We start from the raw sequence: 20,778 nt of genomic DNA, 5'->3' as shown, positions 1-20,778 counted from the left end.
ACCCACCATACTTGCTCCGGACACTGCGAGTGGGCTGTACAAACAATGATCACACGCGCGGCACAGCGGACACACCAGGAACCGCGGTGTTGGCCGTCGAATGGCGCTAGCTGCGCAGCATTTGTGCACCGCCGCCGTCCGTGTCAACCAGTTTGCCGTGGCATACGGAGCTCCATCGCAGTCTTTAACACTGGTAACATGCCGCGACAGCGTGGACGTGAACCGTATGTGCAGTTGACGGACTTTGAGCGAGGGCGTATAGTGGGCATGCGGGAGGCCGGGTGGACGTACCGCTGAATTGCTCAACACGTGGGGCGTGAGGTCTCCACAGTACATCGATGTTGTCGCCAGTGGTCGGCGGAAGGTGCACGTGCCCGTCGACCTGGGACCGGACCGCAGCGACGCACGGATGCACGCCAAGACCGTAGGATCCTACGCAGTGCCGTAGGGGACCGCACCGCCACTTCCCAGCAAATTAGGGACACTGTTGCTCCTCGGGTATCGGCGAGGACCATTCGCAACCGTCTCCATGAAGCTGGGCAACGGTCCCGCACACCGTTAGGCCGTCTTCCGCTCACGCCCCAACATCGTGCAGCCCGCCTCCAGTGGTGTCGCGACAGGCGTGAATGGAGGGACGAATGGAGACGTGTCGTCTTCAGCGATGAGAGTCGCTTCTGCCTTGGTGCCAATGATGGTCGTATGCGTGTTTGGCGCCGTGCAGGTGAGCGCCACAATCAGGACTGCATACGACCGAGGCACACAGGGCCAACACCCGGCATCATGGTGTGGGGAGCGATCTCCTACACTGGCCGTACACCACTGGTGATCGTCGAGGGGACACTGAATAGTGCACGGTACATCCAAACCGTCATCGAACCCATCGTTCTACCATTCCTAGACCGGCAAGGGAACTTGCTGTTCCAACAGGACAATGCACGTCCGCATGTATCCCGTGCCACCCAACGTGCTCTAGAAGGTGTAAGTCAACTACCCTGGCCAGCAAGATCTCCGGATCTGTCCCCCATTGAGCATGTTTGGGACTGGATGAAGCGTCGTCTCACGCGGTCTGCACGTCCAGCACGAACGCTGGTCCAACTGAGGCGCCAGAAGGAAATGGCATGGCAAGCCGTTCCACAGGACTACATCCAGCATCTCTACGATCGTCTCCATGGGAGAATAGCAGCCTGCATTGCTGCGAAAGGTGGATATACACTGTACTAGTGCCGACATTGTGCATGCTCTGTTGCCTGTGTGTATGTGCCTGTGGTTCTGTCAGTGTGATCATGTGATGTATCTGACCCCAGGAATGTGTCAATAAAGTTTCCCCTTCCTGGGACAATGAATTCACGGTGTTCTTATTTCAATTTCCAGGAGTGTATGTCGTGAGACACTGCGTGGGTTCTGATCCAGGGTTTCCACAAACGATATAGTTACTCTTCAACAAAAAGTGCTGTGAATATCATAAGACCTTGAGTGTGGCCTTCGTAGTATAAAAACAAAGCTTTTGAAACAGATGAGGACTTTACAATGTTCCACAGGAATTCGGTATCCATGTACGTTATTAGGGCTTTTCATTACGATATTCACCGTTCTGACATTTTTTATGATGAAGCAACTTCAGTCGAGGACCTACACAGAGTTTCATGTTGGCTTCCATGATCTTGGAAATATTTTTCTCAGCATTGTTCTCTAAAGACTCTGACATTGAGGTATATTTATTTAAAGCAAAGAAGGGTCTTCTTTGGGTATCAAATTTTTGTAGTCAACGACAAAAGCTATAGATCTGATTGACCTAGAACTACTGTATGCAGATGAGTATACACACGCTGAAAATTCCGCGGAAGAGGTTTAGAAGCTTATCACGATATTTGCGTACGCCTGCTAGGTATTCTCGATAAGCTAGTCAACGCCAAAAGTATGGTTGCTATGGTTCATGGTGCATATCGACCTTCCACTACAGTTATTGAGGGAGCTGCTCTCAAAGTATTTGCTGATTTGTTTTACCTTGGAACCATCACAACATACACTTTCTTCAACAAGAAGATAGACATGAGCATCGACGGAGTTTCGACAACCGTTAAAAAGATCTTTTCCGGAGTATGGCGAAATAGTAAACTTGAAATTTCTGGCTTTGTTGTGGGTGTAAGAAAAATCAACTATTCACGTCGAACAAGAGACGGCTCAGTGGTTTCCGTGTGCGGTGTATCCTGTTGTGGATGTGCACGATGTAAGCGAAGGCTTTTCTCCCTAGGACGCCGCGCTGCCAAAACGCCTACTTGTCACCACCTATTTCGTTCAAATGTGTGGTGTATGCAGGGCTTAGCTAGAAATTAAAGTGAGAGAAGTGGGAGCTCCAGACAGTCAGTGTTTAGAAAAAATAGCATTTCTAGCGCGAATCCGGCGAGGCATGAGCCATTTGTGTCATCACAGGTTCCAGGGAGTAGTTGACGCACCGGAAAGAGTACAGAACGGTAATTCAAGGGTCGTGGGGTTCAGTCTCTTTGCGGAAACTTATTTATTTTTTATTTTTACGTTACCTACACTGCAAATAAACGAAAAATGAACAAAATAACCCACTCGTATACACCACAGCATGTTAAAACCTTTTCTGTAAAATTATTGCCAACGGTCTAGGTATGTCTACAAGAGAGTACTACCTCTCTTGGACTGATGATTCAAAAAACTGTGGATGAGTACACGGGGTAATATAGAAATTTCGTCTTTATTTCGTCAAAATATGGGAAACCTAGATGAGTTTCATATAAAAAAAATTGACTGATGTGATAAGGCCCTACTTACAGGAGAAGAAATTTCTTCTGTTAACTGGCTTGTACGGAAGACAAAGACATCCAGAGTTATACGAAGAGTTTTCTCAAGATGATGGAGGGACGCTAACATACTAAAGATGATTTTCTCCTAATGGACTCCGTTAGTGCAACCCTGCGTTGTCTGTTTTTATGGCCAGGAAAAGAATCTGATCAAAAAGCTTCAAAACTGCTCTTATTTCATCGAGAGGGAAAAATAAATCACATTCCGATAAGACTGCATCAAAAACATTCCATTGCACATTATTAGTTATCGTCGACAGTATTTGCCGAAATGATGTGTTACGTGTGGTTTGCTGATATACTGTGCGTGTAGGTGAACCTTTTATGAGTGTAAACCAAGTCTGTTTCCCTAGAGAAACTTTAAAATAAACCTGTAATTGTGAAAATTCGTCGTTTATAGCTTGTGCAAGGTACAGAGAAAATTACTGCTTCCCATGTTTTTACGATGAGTATCATCCCAGCACGAGTAAATCATCAACTGTAAACTAATAACGGTATCTAGTTTTGTGGTGTCACCGCCAGACACCACACTTGCTAGGTGGTAGCCTTTAAATCGGCCGCGGTCCATTAGTATACGCCGGACCCGCGTGTCGCCACTGTCAGTGATAGCAGACCGAGCGCCACCACACGGCAGGTCTAGAGAGACTTACTAGCACTCGTCCCAGTTGTACAGCCGACGTTCATAGCAATGGTTCACTGACAAATACGCTCTCATTTGCCGAGACGATAGTTAGCATAGCCTTCAGCTACATTTGCTACGACCTAGCAAGGCGCCGTATTCAATTGATAATTAATATTATGAAGCATGTACCGTAACGAGAGATGTTCTACAATTGTGGATTAAAGTTAAGTATTATATCAACTACGTACTTTATTTGCAATTCGCAAGATATTGTCCTGTTCCAGACCTCACGCCAGTCAGCGTGTAATTAAACGCGTGCATTTCGGCCTCCTCTAGAAAAACAGTGTTGGCTCTTCTGCCAACACTACAAGTTTTATATACGAAGATATCGTGTACGCCCTATAATCCCTTCCAGGAAATGATTCCCCATCCCAAATTTTCCGTTGCCTTTTCTATTCGTGCCTTTTATGAAAATATCAATAAAAACAATATAGTAAAGTGAGTAAAACCACTCACGGAGTAAACCTGAGGTCTGTTCTGACTGGCCGAATGATACCCACAAGGGGCGATCAGTGATCAGTATGTTGCAAGTATCTCCAGCCGTTACTGCCAGTAGATGATTCCTGATCACTCCGCTCCCACTTTATTCCGGCAGCTCCTTATTTGGCCTTGCAAGGGCTGAATGGAGCGTATAACGGACCTCACTACGTCAGAAAAAAAACCTGAGGATCTGTCGGGAAACGAACCCGGGTCCTTCCGCAGCGATGCTAATCATTCGGCTACGGAGGTGGTATTAAATACAATAAACTGAAATAATACTCAATATATTGTACATAAATGCAATATATTGTACATAAATAAAATATATCGTACATAAACACAATACACAGAACATTATATCGGTTTATTTGCATAGTAAGTAACGTATAAATTGAAAATTGAAAAAAAAAGATGTTTCCGCATAGGGACTCGACGCCACGACTCTCGGATTACCGTTCTGTACTCTTTCCACTGCCCCAACCCCTGCGTAAAAACTACACTAACACTAGAGGTTGATGCCTTCCCCGACCCACACCGAAACGCTACTTTCTCCAAACGCGATCATTTGGAGCTCCCACATCAGTCACTTTCATTTCAAAAATGGTTCAAATGGCTCTGAGCACTATGGGACTTAGAACTTAGAACTACTTAAACCTAACTGACCTAAGGACATCACACAACACCTAGTCATCACGAGGCAGAGAAAATCCCTGACCCGGCCGGGAATCGAATCCGGGAACCCGGGCACTTTCATTTCAGGCCATTCCCTGCATATACTATACATCTGAACGAAACAAGTGATGACGAGTACGTGTGGCCCCTTGACAGTAATACTGAGAGAGAGACGACTCAGCTGGCTCGGCTACACTCGCAGAGCACGTTAGTTTCACGAGCAGTGTGTGGGCGAGCACTATACTGTTGAAACAACACGTCACCTTCCTATTGCAACAATGGTAAAGCAACAGTCTGCACGTACTGAGCGCTGATTATCGTCCCCTCCAGAAACACCGAAGGTGAACGAGAGTTGTGGCTCACCTGTGGGGTGGGGGCAGTGTGTATTAAACGAATGCACTCCACGAGACAGCGCTCACCAGGTCCACGTCACACGCGCAAACGACCGTCACTTGTGTGCAGCCAGAATTTGCTTTCATCACTGAAGACCACGTCGCGCCATTCCATCTTCCGAGTGATCCTCTGACACCACCAATCGAGCCGTGCACGTCGGCGTTGTGGCGTGACTGGAAGACTTCGTTTCTACAGGTGCATTAATTTTTCTTCTGGCAGTGCAACTAAGACAAGTCACTTCAGCAATTGTATGTAAAGACCCTGTAGGTTGGTTGGTTTAAAAGAGAGGGAGAAGGCACCAAACTGCGAGGTCATCGGTCCCTTATTCCCAGTAAAATAATTACGCAATGGAAATAAGTAAAGAAAGGAGACGTACAGCACAATAAGAAGAGAAAGGAAGAACCAGAAGAACGACAAAAGGACAACCAACACTACTATGGATAATAACAGGAAAAGAAAACCATAGAGAGAAGCAAGAAACAGGTAGAAGGGGTAAAAACAAGAGAGCAGATGACCGTGGCTGGCCGACCAGGAGAATAAAAAGGAAAAGCCAGCCACTCTGCGACACATTACAACATCCACCCTAAAAGCGTTAGAGAGGAGAACAGAAAGGGACAAAGGACATGCGCTGATACTTATATAGAATGATAAAATCCACCGTCGCGTATAAAACGTAAAATTAAATTAGCCGATGAGGCGTTGTCAGGTAAAATTAATGGCAACGAGTCCGGTAACTGAAGAGTCCGTCGCAGGGCAGCCAAAGAAGGACAGCTCACCAAAATATGTGCCACTGTCAGCCGGCACCGCACCGACACTGAGGTGGGTCATCACGGCGCAGGAGGTAGCCGTGTGTCACCCAAGCGTGGCCAATGCGGAGCCGGCAGAGAACCACAGAGTCCCTGCGAGAGGACCGCATCGAGAACTGCCACACATTCGTAGTCTCTTTAATGTCATGCAGTTTGTTGTGCGTGCTGAGGTTATGCAATTTCGTCTCCCAAAGCCACAAAACCTTGCGGGGTAGTACTGAACGCATGTCAGTTGCAGAGAAGCCGATCTCCATATGCGGTTTCCGCGTAGCCTGTTTGCCCAGACTGTAGACAAGCTCGTTGCCTGAGATTCCGACGTGACCTGGGGTCCAGACAAACATCCCTGAACGACCGGACCGTTCCATGGCATAGATGGACTCCTGGATAGCACTGGTCGAGAGCTTGTAGGCTGCTCAAGGAGTCAGTACACACAGTCTTGTGTGTATCTACTGATAAATTGTAAGGTCTGTTTCTTGACGAGTGTGAATTGCACTCTGTCAGTATCAGCGGACAATTTTCTGATCGACATGTCTGCGAAAACTATTGATACAAGTTCCACACAAAGCCCGAAGAGGATTCCGTCGCTCCCGGAAGCCTTGCAGATTTAGGTGGTGTAATCTGGTTTCTGCACTACGAGCATTTATGTCTACACCATTCACGGATGCAGTGGTATTAAAATGATACAGTGGCAATATCTGAACAGCTCCGCTTTGTGAAGAAACATTTTAATAATAAGTGTGGTACTCGAATTTGCCTTCTGGTGCTGAAGATTTCAATTGATGTATCATTAACACATTCTGTATCTCTACTACTTTTCGTTCAACTAATGCCATTATCACACAGAAAAAAAAAAGAAATCGTATGTTTTATCCCGATAGAACTCTGAGATTATAATCTTCCACAGCCAAGCCCTGTATCTGGGAGGCGGGTGGGGGGGGGGGGGGGGGGGGGCTTGGGTGAAATCGGGGTATCTCATATTGTTGAAGAAAAAAAAAACGTTGTTTCTCGAAGCGCGTACCATTCAGAGCACGTTGGTCTATCGATTATTCGTATCATTTTGAAGCGCATCGCTGTTGGTTTTTGAACATTTTTGAACACTTTCTAAGTTGATTTCTGAACGAATTATAAGTTTATTTTTGAATACGTGCATAGTGTACGTGATGTCTCTGCCAGGGGAATCTAGAAATAAAAATCTTACCCGCAGACAAAAGAGGACGCCGCTATACGAGCCGAGCCGAGCAAACCCGAACGGATGAATCCCAATTGCTGTTTGTTTATGTGGTTGATTAGGTATGCAAATGATCACCGTTGTCATAATTATTAGCGGAATCCGTGGATTCAGACTACCTGAGTGGAAATAAATGACTAATAGGAACAAGAGGTAAGAAAGACTACATATTAATCTCCTAGGTGTATTCAAGAAAATGAAATTTTGACAGAAAATTTTTGCCAAATCGCTAAACTACCAGTTGTACAGTTCCCGGTTAGCAACCGCTTTAAGTTCTATTCTCGGAATAGCGCGGAAAACGCGTTTCACCAATACGTAATAACGCCTATCCGGAGAATAAACGCGGGGTTACTAAACTTGTGATTCTGGCAAGGTTAGTGAAGTTAATCGGAGAATAAGTTTTGACAATGCCAGGAACAGTTACAGAATTAGTGATGACAAGATTGTTTGCTAGAATGAGAAGAAATGGGGACATGATACAAATTATATGGTAGAATATGACGATCCCAAATTCATATAAAAATTTCGTACTATTTCTTTTCGATCTCATGCTTGAGAAACTGGAGCATGTAAATGAAATGTTAAATTGTTTCCTAACAAAGTTTTTCACCGTAGTACCTAATAAGCATTTGATATTGGTACTGCGTGAATTAAATTCTTTCGTGTTATTTATGTAAATGGGGTAGATAAAAATGACCACTTGCGCCAAAACAGTCTCGCTTCTTTGGCGTGTATTACAATTGCTGCAATATTAGAAAGGCCTATTTCGTTTTATCTAGCTGACAGTGACAAAATAGACGTAAGCAAATCGAGAAACCACACCAGTCTTGGGTACTACTGCCGCGCGGGATTAGCCGAGCGGTCTAGGTCGCTGCCGTCATGGACTGTGCGGCAGATCCTCGGGCATGGGTGTGTGTGTTTGTCCTTAGGATAATTTAGGTTAAGTAGTGGGTAAGCTTAGGGACTGATGACCTTCGCAGTTAAGTCCCATAAGATTTCACACACATTGGAACATTTTTTGGGTACTATTCGTATTAACATATTTTTCAGTATTAGACAATGGCTTTCGATTTTTAATGTAGCAAACCGTTTGACGAAGTTTTATGAGGTAATAGATTCTTTTGCAGAAAGGAAAGCACACCGTGTAAAGCTGTAGTAAGTTTAGAGAGAAAAAAATGCTGGGACCTAAGAATTAAAGAAATGTGTACTGCCTTGCTTGTCTCTTGCCTTTACTGTTTTATGTTTCCTGTATTTTATTTTATGTCACACAAAAGAGAAAAGTTATTCGCCAATGGGCATGGAAGAGCGCAAATTTTTTGAAGAGTTCTTATTCTCCGCCAAATAATCACATCCAGTATTAATTGTGAGATTATTTAAGGGGGGTAGAATGCCAATTCGGATAACTGAAAGCAGGATAGGCACCACAGGGCATTTTAATTTCCACTGTCCTGAATATGGGTTTGATGGCTTCCACTACAAAATATACACGTTTGAATTCCACAGAGCGAAATACAGCAACGTGCGATAGCAGAATGCGGTGTGAAGAACCGTGACACTGCACTTTGGTACACTTAAGACCAAATAACATGTCTTACATTTCCTCGAACATATATCTTTTATTTATCACACTCTTCATAGAGATGTGCGTTAAAAAATGAACATTTTTTGAAAAATCGATTTTTTTTAAATTTTTGACTTTGTCTCAATTGCTCGACGGGGGGAGGGGGGGGGGCGCACTATCAAGTTTTTGGCCCGGTACGGAAATATCGTAGATCCGGGGCTGTCAACAGCAGATGCACATTGTGCACATTGGTGGCTTTTCATAGCATACGCTTCTCACCTGCTTGGCCCTAGTTGTGTCGTTGTCTGTTTGCTAATAATGGTAGTATTGGTGAGGAAGTTTGCGGCTTTATCTGTTCCTCTGCATGAATATTGTTGTTGAGCTTGATCAAGAACTGAACAGAAATGAACCACAGTCCCACAGGTGTTCCGAGGTTCCATTTTTTAATGTTTAAGCCACATCACAACCTGTTTACACAGTGAACCAAACGAGCTTAGATGCAAGCGGTCCTGTCACCCATTCATGTAACGAATACTGAGTTAGTTTGCCCTGTACCTCCGATAATTTAATCTGCGGAACAATTTTGTTAATTCGCAGCCTGGTGTGGCAGTGCCACAATCCTATTAAAAGCAATATCATCATAGTAATAACTGAATGACAAGCTCAAATGGCTCTGAGCACTATGGGACTTAACATCTGAGGTCATCAGTTCCATAAATGACAAGCTATTGTGTCGGTAATCAAACTACTTAGAGAATGGTTGGGTAGAGATTCTCTGTCCATAGACTGGAGTGAACTTGCTTTTAACAGATGTGTCAATTGCAGAATAACCATAATTTATACAAAGAATAAAAAAAACATAATATTTCCTCAAGTTTTGCAAGCACAAAAGGCCTGAAATGCTCCAAACGTTAGCTAAATTTTTTTTCGGTTAAGTTCTGAAACGTTTTTGTGGTGTCACCGCCAGACACCACACTTGCTAGGTGGTAGCTTAAATCGGCCGCGGTCCATGTAGTACATGTCGGACCCGCGTGTCGCCACTGTGATCGCAGACCTAGCGCCACCACCAAGGCAGGTCTCGTGATACGAGAGAGCAATCACCCCAGTTGTACGAGAACCTAGCTACCGCCCAGTTGTACGAGAACCTAGCTACCGCCCAGTTGTACGAGAACCTAGCTACCGCCCAGATGTACGAAGCCTTTCGCTCTCATTAGCCGAGAGACAGAATAGCCATCAGCTAAGTTAATGGCTATGAACTAGCAAGGCGCCATTGGTATCAGTGCCTATAGCTTACGAGTATTCAAGAGAGATGTATTCCAAGGACTAATAAAAAGATAAGTAATAAGCATCTACATACTTTTCTTCTTATTCATTTATAAGTTCTCATGTTCCAGACTTCACGCCCGTCTGTTTTAGCCGTGCGTGCACTATCGGCTACAGCGTTAGTCTAGAGTTCATTTTCAGCAATCTCAACTTCACGGTGTCGGCCCAGCTACCGACACAACAGTTTTCATGCGAATGGAAGCTTTTTTTTTTAGTTATCATAACCTTTCTGTAAGTTATTAACAGCTGGACCCATCACAGGTTTATTGTAAGTTTTCGTTTCCGATTTATGTTGCTCTTTTCTCGCGTAATTGTTGATCTGTTGCAGCCATGTGAAGAACAAGCACACATATCATTAATACAAGGAGAAAATAAAATGTATGGTGTGTCCACATCACGAAATATAAAAAACGCGATATTTATACTTAAAATGAATAAGAACATTTTAAGAAGCAAAGGAAGTGAAGACATTAGCTGCGAGTTGGAACTGATTTATACCAATGGGGCAAGTTGAAAATCTGTGCCGACTGGGATTCGACTTGCCCCAGTGATAAAATCAATGCCCACTGGCAGCTAATGTCTTTGAGTCCTTTGTGTCTCGTTTCATAGTGGCTGCAGTATACAGAAAATTTTAAATTAAGCCAAACAGTCGAAGTTGTTAGTATCAACTGAAACAGGCAAGTATCTGAAAGCAGTAACTAATTTTGCAATTCCATACTGAGTTTCAGATTAAACTCCAATTATTATGTGAACTAGATTCACTACTTCTACATTACTTGTTTCTGCGGCCACAAGCAGCCTTTCGCTATCGTGCACACATTACACTCTTCACTTCACAGAGAGTGTCTCTACTAACAACAACTGAATCTGTTTGTGGTGTGGTAGAAGACTTAGGAACGTTTAATGGAACTGTAAACTAGGTGACAGGTTACAGAAAATTGGGTGTTTCGGTTTATATTCGTAAATGTCACTGTTAAACGTAACGCAAAATGTTCACATTCCTATTTAAACGTAGCTCGAATGGCTTTTATTTACATATCTCTTTTTCTCTTAGACTGTACATAGTTGGCCACATGACAAAAACAAGAATGCTTTACTTAACTAACAACATGATAACATTATTAGGAGAAACTTGCACAACCCTTGCGCAACGATGTCTGATGAATGAACTTCTAGCAGCAGTGTCTAGCTTTCCTTCCCTCTTTCTCTCAAGCAAGACGAAAATAAAATCAAAAGGGAGACCGGCAAACACGGCGTATAAAAAACAAATTAGAACATCGGAGGCCAGTTCACTCCTTAAAATTCCTTACTTGTCCACGAAGTTTTACTCCAATATTTAAATAGTGATTTCCTTTTGGACGGAACTAGACTTAGTGAACATTCCTGAGGGGGCTGCGACGGGGGAGTACGCAGGATGAGTCATGGGAATCGGCAGTAACGATTATTGGGGAGCGCACCCTCGCCCTGCCACGTATTGGCACGCTGGGGGTTGTTTTCTGCGAACGCGACGCACCTCTCTCAGCCAACAGTTCGCGAACGGATACTGCACTTATTCCCTTCGGAGGTTTGCTCGTATTATCTTTCGGCCGCCAATAAAATCAATAGCAATTTCTATGAAGTTATACTGTATCCAGTGCAGAGCTACTTGGATATTCATCTTATAATATTGATGAAGCAAATAGCCAGAAAACTACGGAATGTGTTTATAACATGAAATCGGGAGCGGCAGAAATATGCCACATGACCTCTGAACACATTGTGACTTACATTTCGCACAACGGCAATGCGCAAGGCTAATGAATTATTATTTAACGGTTAATTACGTCACTTGAAAAATATCAATAAAAGTGCATCAGCGTTGAGCGCCCATGTACTTTCTACGGGAGCCTGGCAATTTCAATTTTTTCCATATGTGAATTATTACACTCATGTCCTGTTCTGCTAAATCCTGCCGTCTTAATAATATGCGGGCGTATTTTGGATGATACATCTGCAGACCTTCCCAGTGTTTTGGCATGAATAACACAAAGAAACATTGTGTTAACGTCATAAAGAATAATCCTAATATTAATCTTCGTTCAAGAGGATTAACAGTTTAGTTACTGTGCCTTCTTTTAAGGATAGACCATTACACAGTCGAACGATGTGCTCTGGAGACGTTGCACAACAAATCAATACGTATCGAATCATTTTTTTTCTTTTCTCTTTTCCCATTACGAGACGTGTACCATCAACTAAAACTCTGAATAATTTAGGTTTTATAGCACACGGCTTTTGGGATATTACGGCAGGCAATAACTTCGTTCGCTATCGACATGGCCTAAGGATGGAGCTGCTTGTGGCCAGAATAAAGGAACCGCAGATACATATACGTCAACTGGTTTAGGGAAACAGGATAGTCACTGAGTCCTACTGAGTTTAATGAACGAGTGTAGACCACGTTATGCAGTAAAATGTGAAAAATGACAACAAACAACAAGTGATTTGGATATTTTGTGATATTTTATGCGGGAATGGCATAAAAACATAATTATGTAGTGCATCATACAATAGATTTTAAAATGTGCCACCGTTCACAGAACAGAATGCTTGGCATCAATCATCTGGACGTTCCTTTATTCATGTATCGGCATCAGCATCCCGCCTGTGAAGACATTACGTACAATACAGCATGTGACCAAAGTGAGTATGGACTATGGAAATTTAGCATGGATGCCCAATGCAATCTAAATCCTCAGATTCTGGACACTTCGAAGTCGTTGCAGTTGGTGTTCCAGGTGGTAGCCCAAGGAAATACTGTAATACAGCCAAGGAATTGTCGTGAGACCATAGTTGTGCGTGGCCGCGCTTTGTCCTGTTGGACAAGAGCTCCAGTTAAGTCCAGACGAAAGAGGTCGCAGGACACCCTGAATGTAGAATTGTGCCCTCCCTGACAAAGATACTGACGACACTGTTTAAGCCACTGAACACGCATTCGTGAGCGATGTCAGTAAAACCTGCATTGACTCCTGGGTTGAGTTTGTGTTTGTTACGTAAGTCACTTGTGAAATCCATTCAAAACATGTTCACCAACAGTGAGGATCGTTCATCGTACTACAGCAGACTCAAAATTGAGGTGACCATTACAAAGTCTCTAGAAACGCACAGGGCTGTCATCAGATCCCAAACAGAGTTTGGATTCGTTAAAGACAACATAAATTTAGTCCACTGGAGTGTTTCACGACCTCACTGCAGAGGGAGGCGACAGCTGCAAAGAATACCCGAAGAGATTCGTTGGAACTCATCTCCTCTCAATCAGTGTCACAATACATCCCTCGCAAACCAGTTTCATCAGATGAACTATATTGTTTTGCGGCAGAAAGACATGACACATGGGTCAACAACTACTCACATGTCCAAACGTGGCTTCGATGCACGCCAACTGCTACAGTCGTATATGTGCACACACCACTTTCAAAGTGACGTCTTTGAAAACCACGCACCCGCATTTACGAGGGTAAAAAACATGAAGAAGGTACTTCACTGCAATGTCACATGCAACGAAAAGCAGCGAAATTCACAGATAGCGTTACTTTCGCATTAACGTCATATTAAAGGTACTTCGATGGACAAGAGAAGCCCTGGAGATAAAGCTAGGCTCCAACATGTACATTGGCGAATAAAATACCCTAATGAAAAGAACCTTATTATTAAGTTTTACATTTATATCGCTGTCTCTATTTTGCTACTGCTGTAGAATATTAATCCCGAGTCGAACCTTCTGCATCTCTTCTCTCTATATTCGTTCACAAAGGTCGATTGATGCATCTGGGCTTTATCTTTCATGTCAGACATACAGGTCACAGCTAGGCGTTCTCTTCAAACGGAAAAAACTGAAGTACAATTAATGTAATGATCGAAATTAATACTCAAATTGTGATAGTTCATTTGCTTCTAACTACGGCAACGAAGACAGTACACGTAAGTAAATAATACTGTAGCAATTCATTCATAGTCTGCGCTACCCCTCCCATTTCAAGCAATTCAGAACAGTTTCCTGGAGTATCATCAGCTATCATACATTATGAGCTCAACTTGGGTAACTGGTGCGATGTCTCTTCTTTACTTGCCAGTGTGACCACTACCACTGTCAGTCAATCATGATAAATGCTCAGAGACAAGATATCCCGTACGCAACACTGCTTCCCAAAAACCAACCGAGTTGCATATCGCCGTAGTAGAGCAGCTGTTCCACATCACTTTCTCCTCGACACTCCACGGCAAGTTCGGTTTACACGACGCGTCAGAATATATGATCCCGTTTTCACAGCAGAATTCGCATTCTTTCTATATAGGATACATGTCACTACCGTATCCCACGCAGATAGCCGAATCTGAGGAGATTTCCCTTCAGGGATCACATCGATGTATTGCAACTTTTTCAAACATGGGTTAAACCGCCGTTCATTTAACGTATTACGGGCTGCCTCGGCCTCAAGGAAGATTTCAGAACTGTCTCCATATCTCACAGTGTTTATGGCTATGGAAGCTTTCAATGTAAATGACGGTAAAGTCATAAAAAAGATCAGCTTTCCGTTACTCAATTGATGTTGTCTCACAGTAAAGAACTCAAGTTGTCTCAATGAATTTCCAGTTCTAATACGTATTCTTCAGAAAGCAAAGTAGGAGCAAGTACGAAGATGTTGGTACGATGCCTAACACCACACGCGAAAGTGGACCTGTATGGATTCGAAGTAAACCACGGAGCAACTCCCCGATACGGGGAACAGCGATGTCCTCAGCATCCTGCGACGAGCGAGCTGGTTACGGGCGTACACAGGGCTTCCCGGTGAGTTACTGCAGGCTCGTTTGAAAGAATGCGTTTATCCTGACTAAACAGCACAGCCACTCCGCTCGAAAGTTGTAAACTCTTATACAAACAATCCAGCTGTTCTTTCTCTGGCGAAAGAATTGTAACCGAAAGCTTGCGGGCTTAAAATCCGCTAATCACATTGTGGAACTTGGAGCCCTGCGTATATCAGTAGTGCTCTCTTCGAGTTCGTTTAATATTTTACCCAAACGGAACAAAGATGCCTTTGTGCCGCATCTGCGGAGGGTCGGCATGATCATTAACGGATGTGGTATGGCTAGTTAAAGGGCGGCCTGATGGCCTTCCTGTGCCACGCCGTTACCCCCAAGGACGGAATGTGTGTACCCCCAACTGACTGCATGCAGTATTATTCGTGTGAAAGTTTCAGATGTTTGCGCATCGTGTAACTGAGGCGATATTCATCAAGTCGGATGTGAGAAACCGCCCAAAAACCACATCCAGGCTGGCCGGCACAGCGACCCACGCCGTCAATCCGCCGGCCGTATTCCATCTGGGACCGACGCATATACCCAAGCCGGAAGCGGCGCTGTAACACGCATGACAATCCGGGTGAGTTCTTCCTCTCATTATACTTGCCTCGACAATTGTTTGTTTACAATAAATCGATATTTTACATATAATACAGGGCGGAGAATATAAAACTTGCTCAGAAAATATGTACAATAAAACTAACGCGAGACAGTCCTTCGTTAATGAACATCACAGGAGACGCTGGAAATGGCCGCCGTTGACGTCGATGCATCGCTATGCTCGACTTAAAAAACTATGAGACACGTGTAGATGCTCTGTCTCAGGAGTAGCAGCAACAGTGTTTTCGATATTTTGATGAAGCTCTTCCAGTGTGTGAAAGTTGTTTGAGTACAACTGACCTTTCAATTTGCCGCTCAGGTTAAAAGCACAGGGGGAGAGGTGGCACTGCTTCTGCCGATTGTTCTCTCTTGAGCGAACACCTAAGGCATTCCTGACAAGATCATCAAGACGGTATGTGCTGTTGCTCTGTCTAGCTGAAAATATTCGTACAGTCGTTCTTCTTCTGTGAGTTGATCCATATACGGATTAAACAGTTTCTGGATATACCGGTTACAATTAACAGTTTGGTGGAAGAATCGAGTTACGATGCGGACACCAGACACTGTGCTCCAAACACAAATCTTCAGAGAACTGATGGGGATTTGCTGATGCATAATCGCGCATGGTCTGTGAGTTCACATACCCTGACAGGCTGAAGAGGCCTCATCTGAAGCAATGAAAACTTTGAATCCGAAAGTTCTGATTCCACCTAAGTCAGCAACCGATTGGTGCATGGAAATCACAGTTTCCAGCATTTTTTGTGATGAGCAGTTATCCTGTTCATTAACAAGGCTGCTCAATTCCGCGTCAGCCTTGTAAATATTTTCCGAATCAGTATTATTTTCCCAATCCTGTATATACGTATCTTAAGTCTACTGACTATCCGATGCCGTTCTCCACAATTTTTATCTAGTGGTAATCTTTTCATCTCGGCATTCTCATTCAGTCTATTTTAATTATTTTAATCTATGCCGATTGGTCTAATTTACCCTCTTGTGCTCTGTACCAGGCCAAATTAATTGTTCCTAGATGCCTCAGCACAGACTCCACTAAACTATTCCTGCTTCTGCTAAGGGACTTCCATACACTTCTTCCTTCGTCTATTCACGCGACTACCTCATTATTTTTATTATTATTTTCTTTTGAGCATTTAATGTTGAGACGTTACTGTCAATGTGAGTCATTTCATTTTTTGTTTTAATGTATGTAAGGTGATTAATTATATCAAACATAAATAAACTGAAGTCTCCCACAGTAGCCCATCAGAGTAGTGGCAACGCCCGACTTCCGTGAAATGTCGGGAACCGGTGTATCCACTTCGGCACGGCCGCTGAAACAGCTGCGACGAAAGTGTACTTCTATTAGAAACGCGGGTACTGTCTTGTACAGGCAATACGGGATACAGTCCATAAATAATCCCATTCAATTATGCTAAATTCTCGTTCAAATATATTTTAAAAAATACATCGCATTCTCTTTTACATTTAATTATGTTCATTAATTCCGTTTTAATTTAAAACTCAGCAGAACTGACACGTGCAACACTTATACGGGATTAATTTCGAGATATTAACATAACTATGCATGCAATACATACGTAAATAGCTGCGTTCTCTTCGATGTGTGTTTTGCGCTACGGTATTTATTCGCAAATATTTGCTGCTGTACGAATGAGATATCAAACAAAAAATGTCGTTCGTATTTTTTTATTATTATATTTTGTGTACTACGTACACTGGAGCATGCGATGCACAACAAAAAGCATTTCAGAGTTTTGTTTTAGCGTTATTTGTGCCTATATTATTTTCATTCTCTCCGACAGTCAGACCAAGTATTACACATTTTGCTGCCAGACCATCATAAATTTTCTGCAATTTTTTCTGTAGGGCACATCACTTGTTATTTCAACTTCTTTCATATCTTCTTTTCTTGCCATACTCTTCGGTTAACTGTGACTTTCGGAGAATGCCGTAACCTGTCTGGTTGGTACTATTCTACTAATATTCTTATAGAATTTTAGCCGGTTTTGTTCACATCTGCACAAATATTGATATTCTTTCCAGTTTAGTTATTTGCTCTTAGTCTGCACGTTCCTTCTTTTCTGTAATTTAAACATAAAATTTTCCTGTTTACTTTTCGCTCTTGTCTCTCTCTCTCTCTCTCTCTCTCTCTCTCTCTCTCTATCTTTTATTTTTTCCATGTCTCTCTGTTTAAAATGAAAACTCACTGGTTTGATGTCTGTGTTATAGTGTCTCAGTTTAGTGTATTCTGAGATGGATTTTTTGTTGCAATGAAGTCTGAAGTCATTTTCACATAAACTGAGCCATTTCTTTCCATAAGCTCAGTCTCACATTTCAGTGTTTGCTTTTCTTTATTGTTCTTAGCCCCTGTTCTTACCATTAAATCGATAATTAACCTTGGACTTACCATAATGTACCCAGTCCACTTGTCCATTCATTTATTGAGGATGTCCTGTGTGCTTGTTCCTACAGCCGTCTTAGCTATAATTCCGTAAGCTTTATATTACTTTTCTATGACCTTAAGTTCCATGTAGTTCTATTAGCGTACAATTCAGATGTGGGGAGGAAGGAAGGAAAGATGGAAGGATGGAATGTAATAGGCGAAGAAGTCCATTACAATTTCATTGAGCTATTAGCAATAAATCACTGGAAACTGTAACAACCGTAAAGTACCTAGGAGTAGCTGTCCGGAGTGCCCTCAAGTGGAATGACCAAATAAAACTGATTGTGGGAAAAGCAGGTACCAGGCTGCGATTCATTTGAAGAATTTTAAGGAAATTAAATTCACGCACGAAAGAAGTAGTTCAAAAACACTTCTAATTAGTGTTTACCGCCTCCGTAGACAAATGGTGGCACCCTGCCTTTGTGAGCAATGCGGTGAAGATGGAGTTGTTTACGTCCTCGCCGCGGCGCGCGCTTTCGAGGTGTTTACGTGCTCCAGCAGCCTTTGCGCGAGTGAGTGTCAAAAAATGGTTCAAATGGCTCTGAGCACTATGGGACTTAACTTCTGAGGTCATCAGTTTCCTAGAACTTAGAACAACTTAAACCTAACTAACCCAAGGACATCACACACATCCATACCCCAGGTAGGATTCGAACCCGCGACCGTAGCGGTCGCGCGGTTCCTCCTTTCGCCCGGCGTAGTGCAGCAAGTCGACGTAGCATGAGTTCAACAAGCCGTTGGCAGGACCCTGCAGAAATATTGAGCCATGCTGCTTCTACATCCGTACATAATTGCTAAAGTGTTGCCGGTGCGGAATTTTTTGCACGGACTGACTTCTCGATTATGTCCCTTAATGTTCGACGGGATTCGTGCCGGGCGATCTGGGTGGTGAAATCTTGCGCTCGAACTCTCCAAAATGTGCGAGCGAATAACTGTGACCCGGTGATATTGTGCATTGTCATCCAGAACACTTCCATTGTTGTTCAGGAACATGAAGTCCATGAATGGCTCCAAATAGTTTCTAAGTAGCCGTCCACAACCAAAGACGCAAGCAATTCCATTTAGACCCAGCCAACACCATTCAGGAGCCACCACCAGCTTGCACAGTACCTTGTTGACAATTTGGATCCAACGCTTCGTGGGGTCTGCGCCACACTTGGACCCTACCATGGCTCTTACCAACTGAAATCGGGACTCACCTGACCAGGCCACGATTTTCCAGTAATCTAGGGTCCAACCGATATGATCACGAACCTAGTAGAGGCGCTGCAGGCGATGTCATACTGTTCGCAGAGGCATTCGCGTCGGTCGTCTACTGCCATAGTCCATTAACGCCAAAGTTCGAAGCACTGTCATAACAGATACGTTCGCCGTACGTCCCACATTGATTTCTGCGGTTATTTCACGCATTGTTGCTTGTCTGTTAGCACTGACAACTATACGCAAACATCGTTGCTCTCGGTCGTTAAGCGAACGCCGTCGGCCACTGCGTTGTCCGTGGTGAGACGTAATGCCTGAAATTTGGTAATCTTGGCACACTCTTGACACTGATGATCTCGGAGTATTGAATTCCCTAACGATTTCCGTAGTGGAATGTCCCCTAGTTCTTGCTCCAACTACCATTCTGCATTCAGAATCTGTTAATTCCGGTTGTGCGCCCATAAAGACCTCGGAAACCTTTTCACATGACTCACCTGAGTGCAAATGACAGCTCCGCCAATGCACTGCCCTTTTATACCTCGTGAACGCGATGCTACCCCCTTCAGTATATGTGCATAACGCTATCTCATGACTTGTCAACTAAGTATACGCGTATATGCTTCCGCACACTTCTAACAGCCAAGTGATAATGTTTGCCAGTGTTCCTTGCTACAATACGTGTTCGCACCTCTCGCCGTATGATGGTAGGTCCAGACTTTAGTCAGAATCAATCTGCTCTCATCCGAGAAGAGCAACCGACCAGACTCCTCGATGGTCCAGTCCAGTGCTTGGCACCATCGCAAAAGGTGCCGCCAATGTGCGGGTACCAACGGAACACAACGTACTTGTCGTCGGGCAAAGAGATTATCCACATGCTGTCGCCGTGTCACATTCGACCGTGAGATTGCGTGCCTGCAGTCCTGTTAAATGTGGTTGAAATTGCATCCGCTGTTTGACGTGAGCCCCTTCTTGGCTGTTGCTGAATGTAGCAGTCATCTGCAATGAAGAAGTCCATCACAGTGCACCGTAACTGCTCAGTGATTGACACACACTTATTTTTCTCCTGCCTTCAACTGCTACTTGTTGCTGGCAGACCCATTTGGCGCTATAGTCAAGCTGATCTCACGCCATGTGACATCCAGCTTTCTGTGCAGGACTGGGAAGCCTCTGGCAATGTGCCCCCGCAGTCTCATTCATTTTCACCGACTTGTTAGTATATTATGTTACTTTATCTATCTCGTCTTTGAGGTTTGGTTCAAATGGCTCTGAGCAGAGTGAAAAAGTATGTAAGTGAAATAACCTCAGTGCAATCCCTGTCACGTTTAGATTCTCTCATTTCTGTGGAAGTTGGTCGCGAGGTACCGGTTTCCTGTTGTGCAATTTCCGAATCATTCTTGGTACACACCAGAATTAATACCGGCTCAGTAGAGGGCCACAAAACCGTGTAGACTTGTGTTTTTAACAGCAAAAAAGAGGAAACGAAGCCGCTTGGTATTCCGAAGATGCCTCAGTCTGAGATGTATGCTCTGCAGTCGTAGGGGAACATTGGTGTTATCACATCGTTTAGAAGACACGTCTTAGATTTCCCCATAGTTCCAGTATCTACAACCTTTGTGACATGCGGTTTCTGCGAAGAAGATACACTGAAGAAGTTGCTGTGTCGATGTAAAGAGACGGTACTACATGAAATCGTAAAATTTAA

This window comes from Schistocerca serialis, chromosome 3, assembly GCF_023864345.2.
Source record: "Schistocerca serialis cubense isolate TAMUIC-IGC-003099 chromosome 3, iqSchSeri2.2, whole genome shotgun sequence".
Taxonomy (NCBI): domain Eukaryota; kingdom Metazoa; phylum Arthropoda; class Insecta; order Orthoptera; family Acrididae; genus Schistocerca; species Schistocerca serialis.
Note: the sequence above shows the minus strand (reverse complement) of the source record.